At 42.8% G+C, this 14,137-nt stretch overlaps 1 protein-coding gene across 1 annotated transcript in view; it reads left to right on the forward strand.

The window, feature by feature from the left end:
- LOC122788918 (inositol 1,4,5-trisphosphate receptor interacting protein) overlaps nt 1-14,137 on the forward strand; it is a 404,634-nt gene that overhangs the window by 388,123 nt on the left and 2,374 nt on the right. The gene's annotated exons all lie outside the window — the stretch shown is intronic.

Consider the following 14,137-nt stretch of genomic DNA (forward strand, 5'->3'; position numbering starts at 1 on the left):
ATGCCAGACCTGCCACAAAATCAATGGGCAGAGGCACAAAAACAAATTACAGCCCTCGTGGACATGAGAGCTATTCAAAAAGTGCCACAACAGGAATAAGGACAAAGATTTTACTCAAGACTTTTCTTGGTCCCCAGAAAGGACAAAGCCTGGAGACCCATACTGGACCTATCTTCTCTAAATACTTACCTGGATGTTCCGAAATTCAAAATGTTGACACTACAGCAACTTCTTCCCATGCTGGGCAAGAAGGTTTGGCTTGTTACTTTGGACCTCAAAGAGGCATACCTGCATGTCCCAATCAGACAAAATTGCAGAAGATACCTCAGATTCATAGCTGGTACAATGCATTATCAATTCTCTGCACTGCCCTTTGGCTTATCTACTGTGCCCAGGGTCTTCACAAAATGCCTGGCACCAGTAATTGCATTTTGCAGACAAAAAGGAATTCAAATATAACCCTACTTGAACGACTGCCTTATTCAAGCAGAGAGCAAGGACATTCTTCTAAAGCATCTGGCATTTGTAAAAAGATTGCTAATTTGCCTAGGGTACACAGTAAACAAGAATAAGTCAAAACTAGTGCCCTCACAAGAGATAATATTCCTGGGTGCCAGCTTAAATACAACGGCCCAGATGGCTTATCTCACGCCAGACAAGAAAAGACAACTGACTCAGTACTTTCAATTGATGGCAACAAAAACCCAACTCCCTGCAAGAAAAATTCTGCAGGCCTTGGGGTTCATGGCATCTTGCATACTACTAATACCATATGCCAGACTGCATATGAGGAAATTACAATGGTACCTAAAAAGTGTTTGGACTCAACACTGTCACAGTTTGGAAACAGTAATACCACTTATTCCCTGCCTCCAACAGGAGTTTCGATGGTGGGCACAGGCATGTCACCACAACAAGGGACAGCCTTTCACTCTACCCACAGCCAGGCAGACACTAACAACAGATGCTTCGGATTATGCCTGGGGAGTACACATGGCAGGAAAATGTATTCAGGGAAAGTGGGCCGCAGACCAAATGCATCTTCACATCAATCAAAAAGAGATGCTAGCTGTACAAAATGCCCTAACAGCCTTCAAGGACCTTCTGCATCCAGGACAACTATTACTAAAGACGGACAACACCACAGTTATGTGGTACATAAACAAGCAAGGGGGCACTCATTCTTATCCCCTCTGCAGACAAGCCATGACTTAGTGGAACACAGCACTAACCTATCAAGTTCATCTGCAAGCACAATTCCTGCCAGGAAAGAAAAATACTCTGGCAGACGACTTAAGCAGAAACATCATGGATCCTCACGAGTGGAAATTAAATCCACAAGTATTCAGCATGATAACACAAAAATGGGGGTGCCCAGACATAGATCTTTTTGCCTCCCCTCTGAACTGCCAACTACAGAAATTCTGCACAAGGATTTACCACACACAAGCATGGAAAGTGGATGCTCTCTCCTTCAGCTGGAAAACCCTAAAAGTTTATGCCTCTCCTTTTAAAGGTACTCCTAAAAGCCAGACAAGAAAGGCCAAAAATGATCATGATTGCCCCAGACTGGCCATGCCAGCACTGGTACCCAATCTTAAAAAACTTGGCTCAAGGCCCAGCATGGATTTTACCTCAGATTCCTCATCTTCTGACTCAACAAAACAATCAGATCCTGCACAGCCAGCTCAAAACCTTAAACCTGTCTGCATGGCAGATTACTTAGCCAAGCAGCCAACACCTCTTTCTAAAGCGGTTATGGATGTCATTTTGGAGGCCAGGAGGCCCAGCACCAGGAAATCCTATTCAGAAAAGTGGAGGAGATTCTTTGACCCCCTTGTTCCAAATATTCCTCAGATATTACAATACTTAACTGAGATGCTGGACAAAGGCCTATCCTTTTCATCCATTAAGATCCACGCCTCTGCCATCTCAACTCATTACAACACGGATCCTCCTATTTTCTCTCATCCATTATTAAAACAGTACCTCAGAGGGGCTAAAAACATACGACCACCCTGGAGAGCACCAACACCAACTTGGGACCTCAGCTTTGTCTTGGAAAAACTAACTTTACCTCCTTTTGAGCCAGCCAATTCAGCAGAATTAAAATATGTGTCTTGGAAAACTGCTCTGCTTCTGGCAATAACCTCAGCACGAAGAGTCTCAAAGTTACAGGCACTAATGGCAGTGGAACTTTTCATCATTTTTCATCAGGACAGGGTTTCTTTAAGAACAAACCCTACATTTATGCCAAAGGTGGTATCCAGTGTGGCTCTTAACCAAACTATTCACTTACCAACATTTTATCCAAATCCCCAAAATAAAGGGGAGAGACTTCTGCACTCATTGGACATACACAGGCAGTTACGCTTCTACTTGGACAAAACAAAAGCTTTCAGGAAAACTGAGCAATTGTTTGTAGCATATGCTGCAGGATCACAGGGAAAGGCTATTTCAAACCAGACCATTTCAAAGTGGATAGGACACTGTATCAGTTCCTGCTACACACAGCATGAAAAAACTGTACCTAGCAACATTAGGCCACATTCCACCAGGGCAACAGCCACTTCAATTGCCTACCTTAGAGGAGTACCTACTAAGGATATTTTGGAAGCGGCAACTTGGAGTTCAGTGCACACATTTACCAAGCATTACCACTTGCCTCTTTACTCTAAATCCAGAGCTGGCTTTGCCACTGCAGTGCTGTAGGGCCTCATAGCCACCCCGAATCCTTTATAGACCCAGCCACCCAACCTCAGCTTTGGGATTCAACCCAAGTGTAATGACTGCAGCAGTGAAACACGATGAACATAGTACAGTTTTGTACCTACCATAAATGTAGATGTTCGAGTGTATTCACTGCTGCAGTCTAGGTTACCCTCCCTCCATCCCCACTTTCTTAGCTGGGACTTATCTATACCTTTCTACCCTATACAACCTATGTGGTGGATTTGCTTGTAACTGAAGGTATTGTTTTTATTTTTTATGTATGTTTTATTAGCAATATGTATTGCCTACCTATTTGGGGGCACCTGACATCTGGGGCAAGAAAAACTGAAGAAAAAGGCGTCGGATGCATCTTATATACCCCTGGCGCACTGACGTCAGGGAAGAAGTGATAGCAACCAACGCCGGACCAAGACTTTGGAACTCTGGCCGACTGCAGAACCGCCTGATGGCAGGATAACCCAAGTGTAATGACTGCAGCAATGAATACACTCGAAAATCTACATTTATGGTAGGTACAAATCTGTACTTTCTCTGCATTAGCTTTTGGGACATCTGCTGCACCAGCAGTAAGTACACTGCTGGCTCACTGCAAGCTGCAAGGTAATACTGTCAGTTCTTTGCATTAGCCTTTGGGCCATCTGCTACACCAGTAGTATGCACACTGCTGGCTCACTGCAAGCTGCAAGGCAATACTGTCAGTCCTCTGCATTAGCCTTTGGGCCATCTGCTGCAGTGGCAGTATGCACACTGCTGGCTCACTGCAAGCTGCAAGGTAATACTGTCAGTTCTCTTCATTAGCCTTTGGGCCATCTGCTGCAGCAGCAGTATGCACACTGCTGGCTCACTGCAAGCTGCAAGGTAATACTGTCAGTTCTCTGCATTAGCCTTTGGGCCATCTGCTGCACCAGCGGTATGTACACTGCTGGCTCACTCCAAGCTGCAAGGTATCTACATTTTCCTTATGTAGATGACTTGCTTGTTTATGCAGAGTCTTTGCTCAGATGCCAAAAATCCTTCAAGTTTTTATCCCTCCTGACCCATCTGGAGTTTCAGACAAACATACTGAAATCCTTCCTGACTATCATACAAGATTGTATTTTTAGTGTGCCTTATAGACACTCGCATGCAAAAAGCTTTTTTTTTTTTTTTTTTTTTTTTTTTTTTTTTTTTTTACCTCAAGACAAAATAGAAACTTATCGGGAAGATTTTTGACTCAGGCTTCAGCCTTCAATTCCTCAGAATTCTAGGTCTTATGGCTTCTTTGATCGTAGTGATACCACTTGCCGGGCTGCATATGAGAAAAATTCAGTGGTTCATGAAAATGTTGACCCAGCATCTTCACAATTAAATTTTCAAATCCCAGTGCTGGAATTTGTAAATGTAGAACTACAGTAGTGGAAGAATCAGATGGCTGTCAATCCAGGACTTCCCAAAGCAATCAGACTTGACAGACTCCTCGGATTTCACTTGAGGTGCAGTTTCTATGGGAGTAAAAGTACAAAAGTCTATGGGACAATTCAGACTGACAAAAGCACATAAATATCAAAGAAAAGCTGTCTGTGATTTAAGTTGTAAAGTCCGTACATCATCTTTGAAAACCATGATCTCTTCAGGTGATTACAGATAGCACAACAGTGTTGTGGTACTTAAACAAGCTAGTGGTTACAATATCATACCAGCTATGCTGCATAGCAGTGATGGCTTGGAAGTTAAATCTTCAACACTCCCTAACTATTAAGGCTTCTTACATTCCATCAGAGCAAAACATAGTGGCAGACAATCTCAGCAGATCCTGGAAAGACCTTCAGCAGTGGAAACGGAATCCAGGGATATTCCAAGAATTGACCCAGATGTTGGGAACAGTAGTAGATCTGTTTACCTCCTTTCAAAACAGACAAGTAGACAAATTCTGTTTTGGGAATCTTTGTAAATAAGCTTAGGTAACAGATGCTGTGTCATTCCCCTAGTTGGGGATGTTTCACCCTTTCCACTGATTTCCAAGGTATTTCTGAAGATTCAGAAATATTTACCAAAAATCATTATGGTGACTCTGTTTTTCCCTGCTTAAGGGATTGGCCAAGGGCAATTACTACAAACTTCTGAACAGTAACCATATGAAATATCGAGATCAGCTAGAGTGAGTCCTGAAATATGGAGAGTGAAAGGCTGAAAGATTGGTCTTACATATACCAAGTGCTAAATGCCATTTCTCGGAATATTCCTTTTTCTCCAAGGTATGATGATGTTGGAGTTGGTATATATACATATGGAGGGTGCAGAGGGGGCTTGCCCCCCCCCCCCGCAAAAAAAGTTTAAATGAGAAGAGCGATTTTTGAAATTCGCTCTTTTCCTGTGTTTTTTTGTCCCCCCCCCCAGCTTGCTGGTATTCAGCATTTTGACTGTCAACATTTCAATAGGGAGCCTTTCCTCAAAGACTGGTTCTAGTCTCACAGGACAAGGGGAGTTTGGTACACCCCAACATCAAGAAACTGCGACTTACTGCCTGAATGATTCAATTTTGATACCTTTTAGGCTTCTTTTTCACAAGGAAGTGCAGCAGATACTAAAGGAAAGAGGAAATCCCACTATCAGTATGTCATATATTGGCAAATAAAAAAAAAAGATTTTCTAGTTGATACCTAGCCAATAACCAGGGTTACTTCAGGGAGTTTGCCCCCAGTGCTTAAATATTTGTGTGAGTTGTTATCACCTGCCCTTTCATATGCTTCTATCAAAGTGACTCTAGCAGACATTTTCACTTGTGTGCCAGAGGAGTCCCCCTCTTTATTTTCTGTTTGTGGTCAAACAGTTTATAAAAGGGGTGTTACGTATGAGACCTCCTCACAAACAAATACCTGCAACCTGGGATCTCAATTTTATACTGAGATCCCGATTTTGGATTGGGGAAACTGGCATTGTCACTTTTTGAAGCTGACTTTTTGGCTGATTCAAGGTTTATTACTTGGAACTAAGTGTCTGTATATATTTCCAGGAAGGGCATGCAGCTAAAAAATTTAGCTGAACTCATTCAACTGTATAACGCCTTTTGTATACTTCCTGTTAATACCCATACCACCTTATATCATCCACATCTTTTATGGTTCTGGCTTCTTTAACTAAATGGCTTTCCAGTTAATAATCAGTGTTTGAAAGGGCGAGGAATTATCAACAAAATGACACTTAAATTGTTAATCTAGGATGTCCTGTAATAGAGGAATTAATCACTGTTTGCTGTTTATTCATATTCATATTTTCAGACCATCTACTTTCTTAATTGCTATGTTGCCTTTAATTAACTGAACTTCAGTGTTTTCACATAGGTTCATAGGTGGGTACTAGGCTAATGGCTCTGGAGCCTGTACAAGCCTAGCCCATAGAAGTGCCCTGGCATCATGCCGCCCGACGTTAGTTCCCAGTGCCTCTATCTAGTAGAGCTACTGCAGTGATCCCCAGGGTGAACTTTCTATTTCCCATCCACTTGTCAAAATTTCTCTTCAACAGGGCCACTGAGGTGCTCTGCTTGAGATGTATGGGAAGTCTATTCCAGAGCATGGGCAGTCTCTGGGTTATGAACCGTGGTAATGAGGTTGAGTTCTCTGGAGCGTGTGGTGCGGAGGGATTGGGATTTCTTCAGATGTAGCATTTCTAACACATCTGGGACAGACATGGCTTTGTAAGTCAAGCAGAGATCACCTGTTAGTAGACGATATGAGACAGAGAATAGCTGGAGTTTTTTGAGTTTGTTCATGTAGGATATGTGTTTAAGGCCTAGGATCCTCTTCATGAGGTACTTTGTGGCCTTTCCAACTGTTGCATATGTTCAGTGAGGTACATGCCAAATGGAGCACTAAACTCGATGAGTGGCCTAATGAGGGAAGAGTCGAGAGAGATGATGACCTCTTTCTTCCTGGATGCAAAACCATTGGTAATGAGATGTGCCACGTAGAAGGACTTTCTGACCACAGTGGCAATGTAGTGGTCGAAGGAGAGGTTGCTCTCATCCTGTGTCCCCAGATCACTTATAATGCCTTCAGTATTCAGTGGGCTCCCATCGATGTGGTAATTAGTGGGAACTGAGTTTTTCCTAAAGGGGATGACGATGCATTAAGCTTAAGACCATGGTTTCGACACCAGTTATTGGATGAGTGAGGCCTTTCTGTAGGATGTCTACATCACTTGGGGAGCTAGTAATGGCTCCCAGCTTGAAGTCGTCTATGAACTTGGTCAGCCAGAGTTCCTCCAGGTGCTTGGTGTGACATCTGGACAGAGGAAGGAGGACAAGGAGACCTGGTGGTGGAATGAGGAAGTACAGGAGAGTATACAGAGGAAGAGGCTGGCGAAGAAGAAGTGGGATTGTCAGAGAGATGAAGAAAGTAGACAGGAGTATAAAGAGATGAGGAGCATGGCAAAGAGAGAGGTGGCGAAGGCTAAGGATAAGGCATATGGAGAGTTGTACGAAAGGTTGGACACTAAAGAGGAAGAAAAAGACCTGTACCAATTGGCTAGACAGAGAGACCGAGCTGGGAAAGATGTGCATCAGGTAAGGGTGATAAAGGATAGTGAGGGAAACGTACTCACAAGCGAGGAGAGTGTGTTGAGCAGATGGAAAGAGTACTTTGAGGGGCTGATGAATGAAGAGAATGAGAGAGAGAGAGAAGGTTGGATGATGTGGGGATAGTGAATCAGGAAGTGAAACAGATTATCAAGGAGGAAGTACGGACAGCTATAAAGAGGATGAAGAATGGAAAGGTTGTTGGTCCAGATGACATACTAGTGGAAACATGGAGGTGCTTAGGAGAAATGGCAGTGGAGTTTTTAACCAGATTGTTTAATGAAATGTTGGAACGTCAGAGGAAGCCTGAGGAGTGAAAAAAAAGTGTTTTGGCACCTATTTTTAAGAATAAAGGCAATGTGCAGAGCTGTAATACCTACAGAGGGATAAAACTGATCAGTCACAGTTTGAAATTATGGGAAAGAGTAGTGGAAGCTAGGTTAAGAAGGGAGGTGATGATTAGTGATCAGCAGTATGGTTTCATGCTGGGAAAGAACACTACAGATGCGATGTTTGCTCTGAGAGTGTTGATGGAGAAATATAAAGAAGGTCAGAAGGAGATGCATTGTGTCTTTGTGGACTTGGAGAAAGCATATGGTAGGGTGCCTTGAGAGGAGTTGTGGTATTGTATGTGGAAGTCAGGAGTGGCAGTGAAGTATGTAAGAGTGGTACAGGAGATGTACGAGGGTAATGTGACAGTGGTGAAGTCTGCAGTGGGAGTGACAGATGCGTTTAAAGTGGAGGTGGGATTACATCAAGGATCAGCTCTGAACCCTTTCTTATTTGCAATGGTGATGGACAGGTTGACAGACGAGATCAGACAGGAGGCCCCATGGACTATGATATTTGCAGATGACATTGTGATATGTAGTGAGAGTAGGGACCAGGTTGAGGAGACCCTAGAGAGGTGGAGATATGCTCTAGAGAGGAGAGGAATGAAGGTTAGTAGGACTAAGAGAGAATATGTGTGTATGAATGAGAGGGAGGATAGAAGAATGGTGAGGATGCAGGTAGAAGAGTTGGCAAAGGTGGATGAGTTTAAGTACTTGGGATCAACAGTTCAGAGTAATGGTGAGTGTGGAAGAGAGGTGAAGAAGAGAGTACATGCAGGGGGCAGGGTGGAATGGGTGGAGAAGAGAGTCAGGAGTGATTTGTGACAAACGGGTACCAGTAAGAGTGAAAGGGAAGGTGTTCAAGAGGGTAGTGAGACCAGCTATGTTGTATGGGTTGGAGACGGTGGCATTGACAAAAAGGCAGGAGTCCAGAGTTGGAAGTGGCAGAGTTAAAGATGTTAAGATTTGCACTGGGTGTGACAAGGATGGACAGGATTAGGAATCAGTATATAAGAAGGTCACCTCAGGTTGGACGGTTTGGAGACAAATTCAGAGAGGCAAGATTGCGTTGGTTTGGACATGTGCTGAGGAGGGATGCTGGGTATATTGGGCAAAGAATGCTAAGGATGGAGCTGCCAGGTAAGAGGAAGGCCTAAGATAAGGTTTATGGATGTGGTGAAAGAGGACATGCAGGTGGTTGGTGTGACAGAGGAATATGCAGAGGACAGGAAGAAATGGAAACAGATGATCCGCTGTGGCGACTCCTAACGGGAACAGCCGAAAGAGAAGAAGAAGTTCAGTCTTAGGGCACTCATCAGAACTTTGTGTCAGTCTGTCACTGCTGGCCTCTAGCTAAAATATTTTAACTTGGGACAAGAGCACCACGGAAATCATCTAGCATAAAATTTATTTCAGTGCCTGCAGTCCAAGTTTACAATAAGGGATAGGATGTACTTTCCATAGTACTGTGATTATGCTCTAGCTCTCACAACAAAGAATAGTTTTCTCTTGTTTATTCCCACAAACTCCTCCTTGGAAATGCCCTTATCTTTTAGAGCCACTTTGGGTAATTTGGGAATATTCTTCCCCAGAGAGTTTTCCATTATCTTCCAGGGAAATCTTAGGTACCTAGTCTAGATTTATTTAAAAAAAATCATATTATATCCACTTACTTCTACTGCTTTACCAACTAAAGGTGGGTGTAAAGGCAAAGGGTGTAAGTGAAGACACAGGTGATCAAGGGGTTTCCTGCTGGAGGCAGGAGTATCAAGGGGTATTTACTTTTTGCAGGGGGGAGATTTATCATTCTAAAGAAGTGAGTAAATATGCTTCTGTGAGCCACTGTCTCCAAGCTGAGGACCTAAAGATACCTTTCCCAGAATTGTTCTGGACAGGTGTCTTTGTTACCAATAAGACATCACCATTCTAGTTCAATAGTGGATTTTTTATAAAAGAAGAACAATGATCACCTTCTAATGAGAAACTATAATAAGTTTCAGTTGCAGACAATAAGCTCCCTGTGTCCTTAGGTGAAGGATTTAGATAATAAAGTTGGTGTGGTCTTCACACACACATTTTAAGGTGTCATTTTAGTTAGACTTTTGAGTTATGTTATGTGTCCATGGTGGAAGATTTTTTTTTTTGGAAATGCTTTAAAAAATGGTGGCACAGTGGTAAGGAAAATGGGATTGCTGTTATCCTGGTCAGGGTATCTTCTTTAGAAGGTCTGCATGTCCTCCATGGGTCTGTATGAGTTTTTTGCCAGGTTCTTCAGTTTTCCACCACATCTCATGTTTTAGTCTACTCTAAACAAAAAACTCCACTCCCTAGAAGCTTTCTTCACTCTAAGGAATGCAAACATCTGTGCATTCACTGAGACATGATTTAAAGCTATGGAGAGCACACCAACAGTGCATGGTTATAATGCCTTCCACACATTTAGACCAGCTACTACACAGACAGGGACTAAAGGTGGAGGTGTCTCTATTTACCCCAAAAATAAATATACCTCAAGGCTGGTCAGTTAGGACAAAGCACTTGAGCTGCTCCATGTTCAAATCACCATAGGCAAAATCCAATATCACTTCCTTGCCAGTTATAGGTCCCCCCCTCTATGACCCAGGAAACCCGTACTATGTATTTAAACTTATTAGAAACACTAACTGTCCAACCCAATACCATACTCATGGGCGACTTTAACTACCCCACTATTAACTGGGAATCCTATATGACACCAAACATACAGACACAGATTCCTGGATTTTGTAAACACAAACTCCCTGAACCAGATAGTCAATACATCAACCAGGGGTGCAGACATACTGTATCTGGTCCTCAGTAATATGGGAAAGTGCTGCAAACCCCCTACTGTAATGTCTTCCCTGGTAAGGTCCGACCACAAAATGGTCTCCTTTGAAGTAAAAATAAAACATGGACCCCCAGCTAAGCCTGGAATATTCAGGAACTACTCTAAGACTAACTTCCTGCTGTTAAGTGATAACCTGACAAAATTTCAAGCCCCCATAAACCCTGAGAACAGTGTTGCCTATGCAGAACTTTTCACAGAAATACCATACAAGCATGTTAATAGCTGCACAGAGACAGCTGTACTGACCAGGAAGAAGTACAGAACTAACTCAAAAGACACGCTACCCTGGTGGAATCATAAAATCAGTAGGCTGTATAACAGAAGGAAGAAAATCATGGCAAAAATTAGGAGGCACAGCATCCAGCAGGATAAAAGCACTCTCATCAAAATAAACAAACATCTCAGAGAACAAATAAAGTCTACCAAAGTCAAGTTTGAAGTGAATTTGGCCTCCCAGGCCAAGGACAACCACAAGGCATTCTGTAGCTACATCCACAATCTCAATGGCAATACACAATTGTGTGCAGAGCTCATTGTAAATGGTGCCACCTACACTGAGCCAGAAGATATAGCAAATCTACTGGCTGATAAATTCAGCACCAACTTTACCCCTCTCTCACCTCCTCAACCTTCCCTCAGGAAATACCATCAAATATAACTACCTCTGCTATCAGTAGGTAACAGGTCCTTAGTGCTCTCTCTAAGGCCAAGAACACTGCATCAATGGGCCCAGACAGTATCGTAGGATGCCTTCAAAATAGCATGAAACATGACCTATCAGGACCTTTGGAATTGGTATTTAACTATAGCCTTCAAACAGGCTTCGGGCCTCAAGAATGGAGAACAGTTATCCCTCTGCAGAAAGGTGGGCCATCTACAGACCCTGGAAACTACAGTCTCATAAGCCATGGAAAGAATTATTATGGAATGATCAATAGTGATATAGTAAATCTCCAGACACTGGACCCAACCCAGTTTGGTTTCATCGAGGACAGATCATGTCTATTCAACCTGGTGAGCTTCTTTGAGAAGGTCACCAAAGCAATAGATGAGGGCAAAGTGGTTCACACTGCCTACCATGACCTGGCCAAGGCATTTGACACGATATCCCACTCTGCCATTGTAGACAAACTCAAAAGTTAATTGCAGATTAGTATGTCACCCAGTGGATAGCCAACTGACTCACAGACAGAACTCAAGAAATTAGAATTAGGGAGTCCACGACTACAAAGAGGCCAGTCACAAGTGGAGTCCCTCAGGGATCGTTCCTTAGACCGCTCCTTTTTGGCATTTACTTCTCAGAAGTCAAGGCCAATGTCAGTGTTCTCTGGCTGACTATATTTGCAGATGATTGCAAATTAGGAGCTGTCAGTGAATCCCACACTGACACAGATGTTCTCCAGGAAGGGCTGACACAGACAAACAATTGGTTTTAGAGCCACGAACTAAAACTAAATGCCAAGAAATGCATAATAGTATCCTTCAGGAAGTCATCCACCCTGGTAGCTATCATGTTGACAACACACCCCTTAGAGATGACCCAGTAGTCAGGGGCTTAGGGCCACACATCAGTAGTAATCCACCCTTTGACCATCACGTGTCTACAGTAGTGAGGAAATCATTCTATGTTGCGCAACTTATAAACAAAGGTATGACATCTAAGTCCAAGGAAGCCATTGTTCGACTGTATACAGCATTCATTAGACCTATCATTGAATACAATGCCTCCTTTAGTATGTACCTAACCAGGCATATCCAACAGTTGGAACATCCATAGAGGTTCCTTACTAAATTAATACAGGGCTTAAGTAAAATGTGCTGTGCAGACCACCTCACGGCTCTATCACTGTATTCTGTCTCCTACAGGCTTTTGAGAGGAGATCTATGCCTGGCATACAGGGCATTGTCAGACCCCACTCTGATGGATCTCCTGCATATCCGCAAAACAAACAGCACAAGAATTACCCATTCTAAAGACTTAAACCTTGCTTGTGATATAAATAGGACCTGCTGGAGAGACAGGTATGTATCCCAGAGATTACCCATGTCTGGAACAGGATCCTCATCCATGTGAAGCAGAGTTCTTCCCTAACCCAATTCAAGTGCAATCTGGGCAATTGGATGGGGAATGGGAAATTCATCCCTGGTTTGGAACCTATGTTTCTAATAGACATAGGCAGCCTCTAATTGGTTAATCTCCCAGGCCCTAGATTGTGTTTCATTTCCCAAACCCTGTTTACACTTAACAAGAGTATTAGAACTTATCAGAGATTTGGGATGTATGGCTGGGCTTAAAAAGATGTACCGTTAGCCTAGTAAACACCTATGAACCTATTAATTGGCATTACTCCGATCTGCTGATAAATATCTGTGCCATATGAGTTTCTGTGTGCATCTGTCAGTGGTTGTCAGCCTGTTCAGGATCAGTTCCCCTGCCTTATACCCAGACAGTTCTAGGATAGACTCTGTCTCCTCATCAACCCTGAAATGTATTATGTAGGTAATAAGAGAATGTTTTAGCAGTGGTTTATTTGTCTTGGACCTCCTCCAGTGGTGGAACTGATAACCACTGATGAGACTGAGGAATTAAAAAAAATACAAGTAGATGATATCACTTAATAATAATACTAATAATAATACTTTCATTGCTGACCTGTACTCTGTAATTTGTGATTTTCTTGTGGTATAATTTTTGTTTGTTTTTCATGTTGGAGCTTTTCTTCCCGGGCCTCCACTGAAAATGAACATGTGTCCAGTTGCACTTTCCCGGTAAACAAATGTTAAATAAATAAATCACATGTTCCCGTGGAACATTGTGCCCCATCTTGCTGGAAATCCAGGTGGGCCTAGGTGTCCCATCTAGCCGGGAATCCAGGTAGGCCTACATATTATTATTATTTTTATTTTTTTTTTGTACTTTGTACTCAGCAGCACCTGAGCAGCCATTTATTTATTTATTTTTTATTGAAGGTGGCTCTTGAGTTGATTAGGTACTGTTAATACAAGATAACTGAGTACACTGGCACTGTGAAGGAAACAGTACTGGACATTGAGCTGTAATTAGCCGACATCCGTTGTGTGTCCATGATTAATGGCATTAAAAAGTAAGATGTTGTTGGTCGGTAGAGGGATAAAGCCCTAGCTGTGGCCCAAGTGACTTGGATCTGATTAGCAATTCAGGCATCTGAGGTGCTGTCAGAGAAGGATAGGCATGCCCATTTCAGGGGCGGGCATTCTTTTAGAGGAGGCATGGTCCATAGAGGGAGTAGCCACTGAATATAACTGGCAAGCATGGGGGGGGGGGGGGCAGATACCAAGTAGTAGATCATAAAGGGAAAAAAAATCCCACAGTGGAAACAGTCAACAGCACAACACCCAGGATATTCTTAAGTTTTGCACTGACCCTGCCTTAGAATTGAGATAGGCTGCAGTCAATAAGAGAGGTTGCTAGACCAGGTGATGGATGGAGACACTGGTTCAGCTAGAAAGAATGAAGCAGAAGGAGAGCAAACAAGAAAGTTACAAATTAGGAGGGTCACTCACAAAATAATGATTAGATGCTATGATTCTCTAATACTGAGGTACAGTCACTGCTTCTTGCGTGGTGTAGTTATAAATGCTTCACTGCGTTCATTTGTGCACTGAAACTTA

Source organism: Protopterus annectens, chromosome 14.part0 (genome assembly GCF_019279795.1).
Source record: "Protopterus annectens isolate FY-2018-M chromosome 14.part0, PAN1.0, whole genome shotgun sequence".
Classification (NCBI taxonomy): domain Eukaryota; kingdom Metazoa; phylum Chordata; order Ceratodontiformes; family Protopteridae; genus Protopterus; species Protopterus annectens.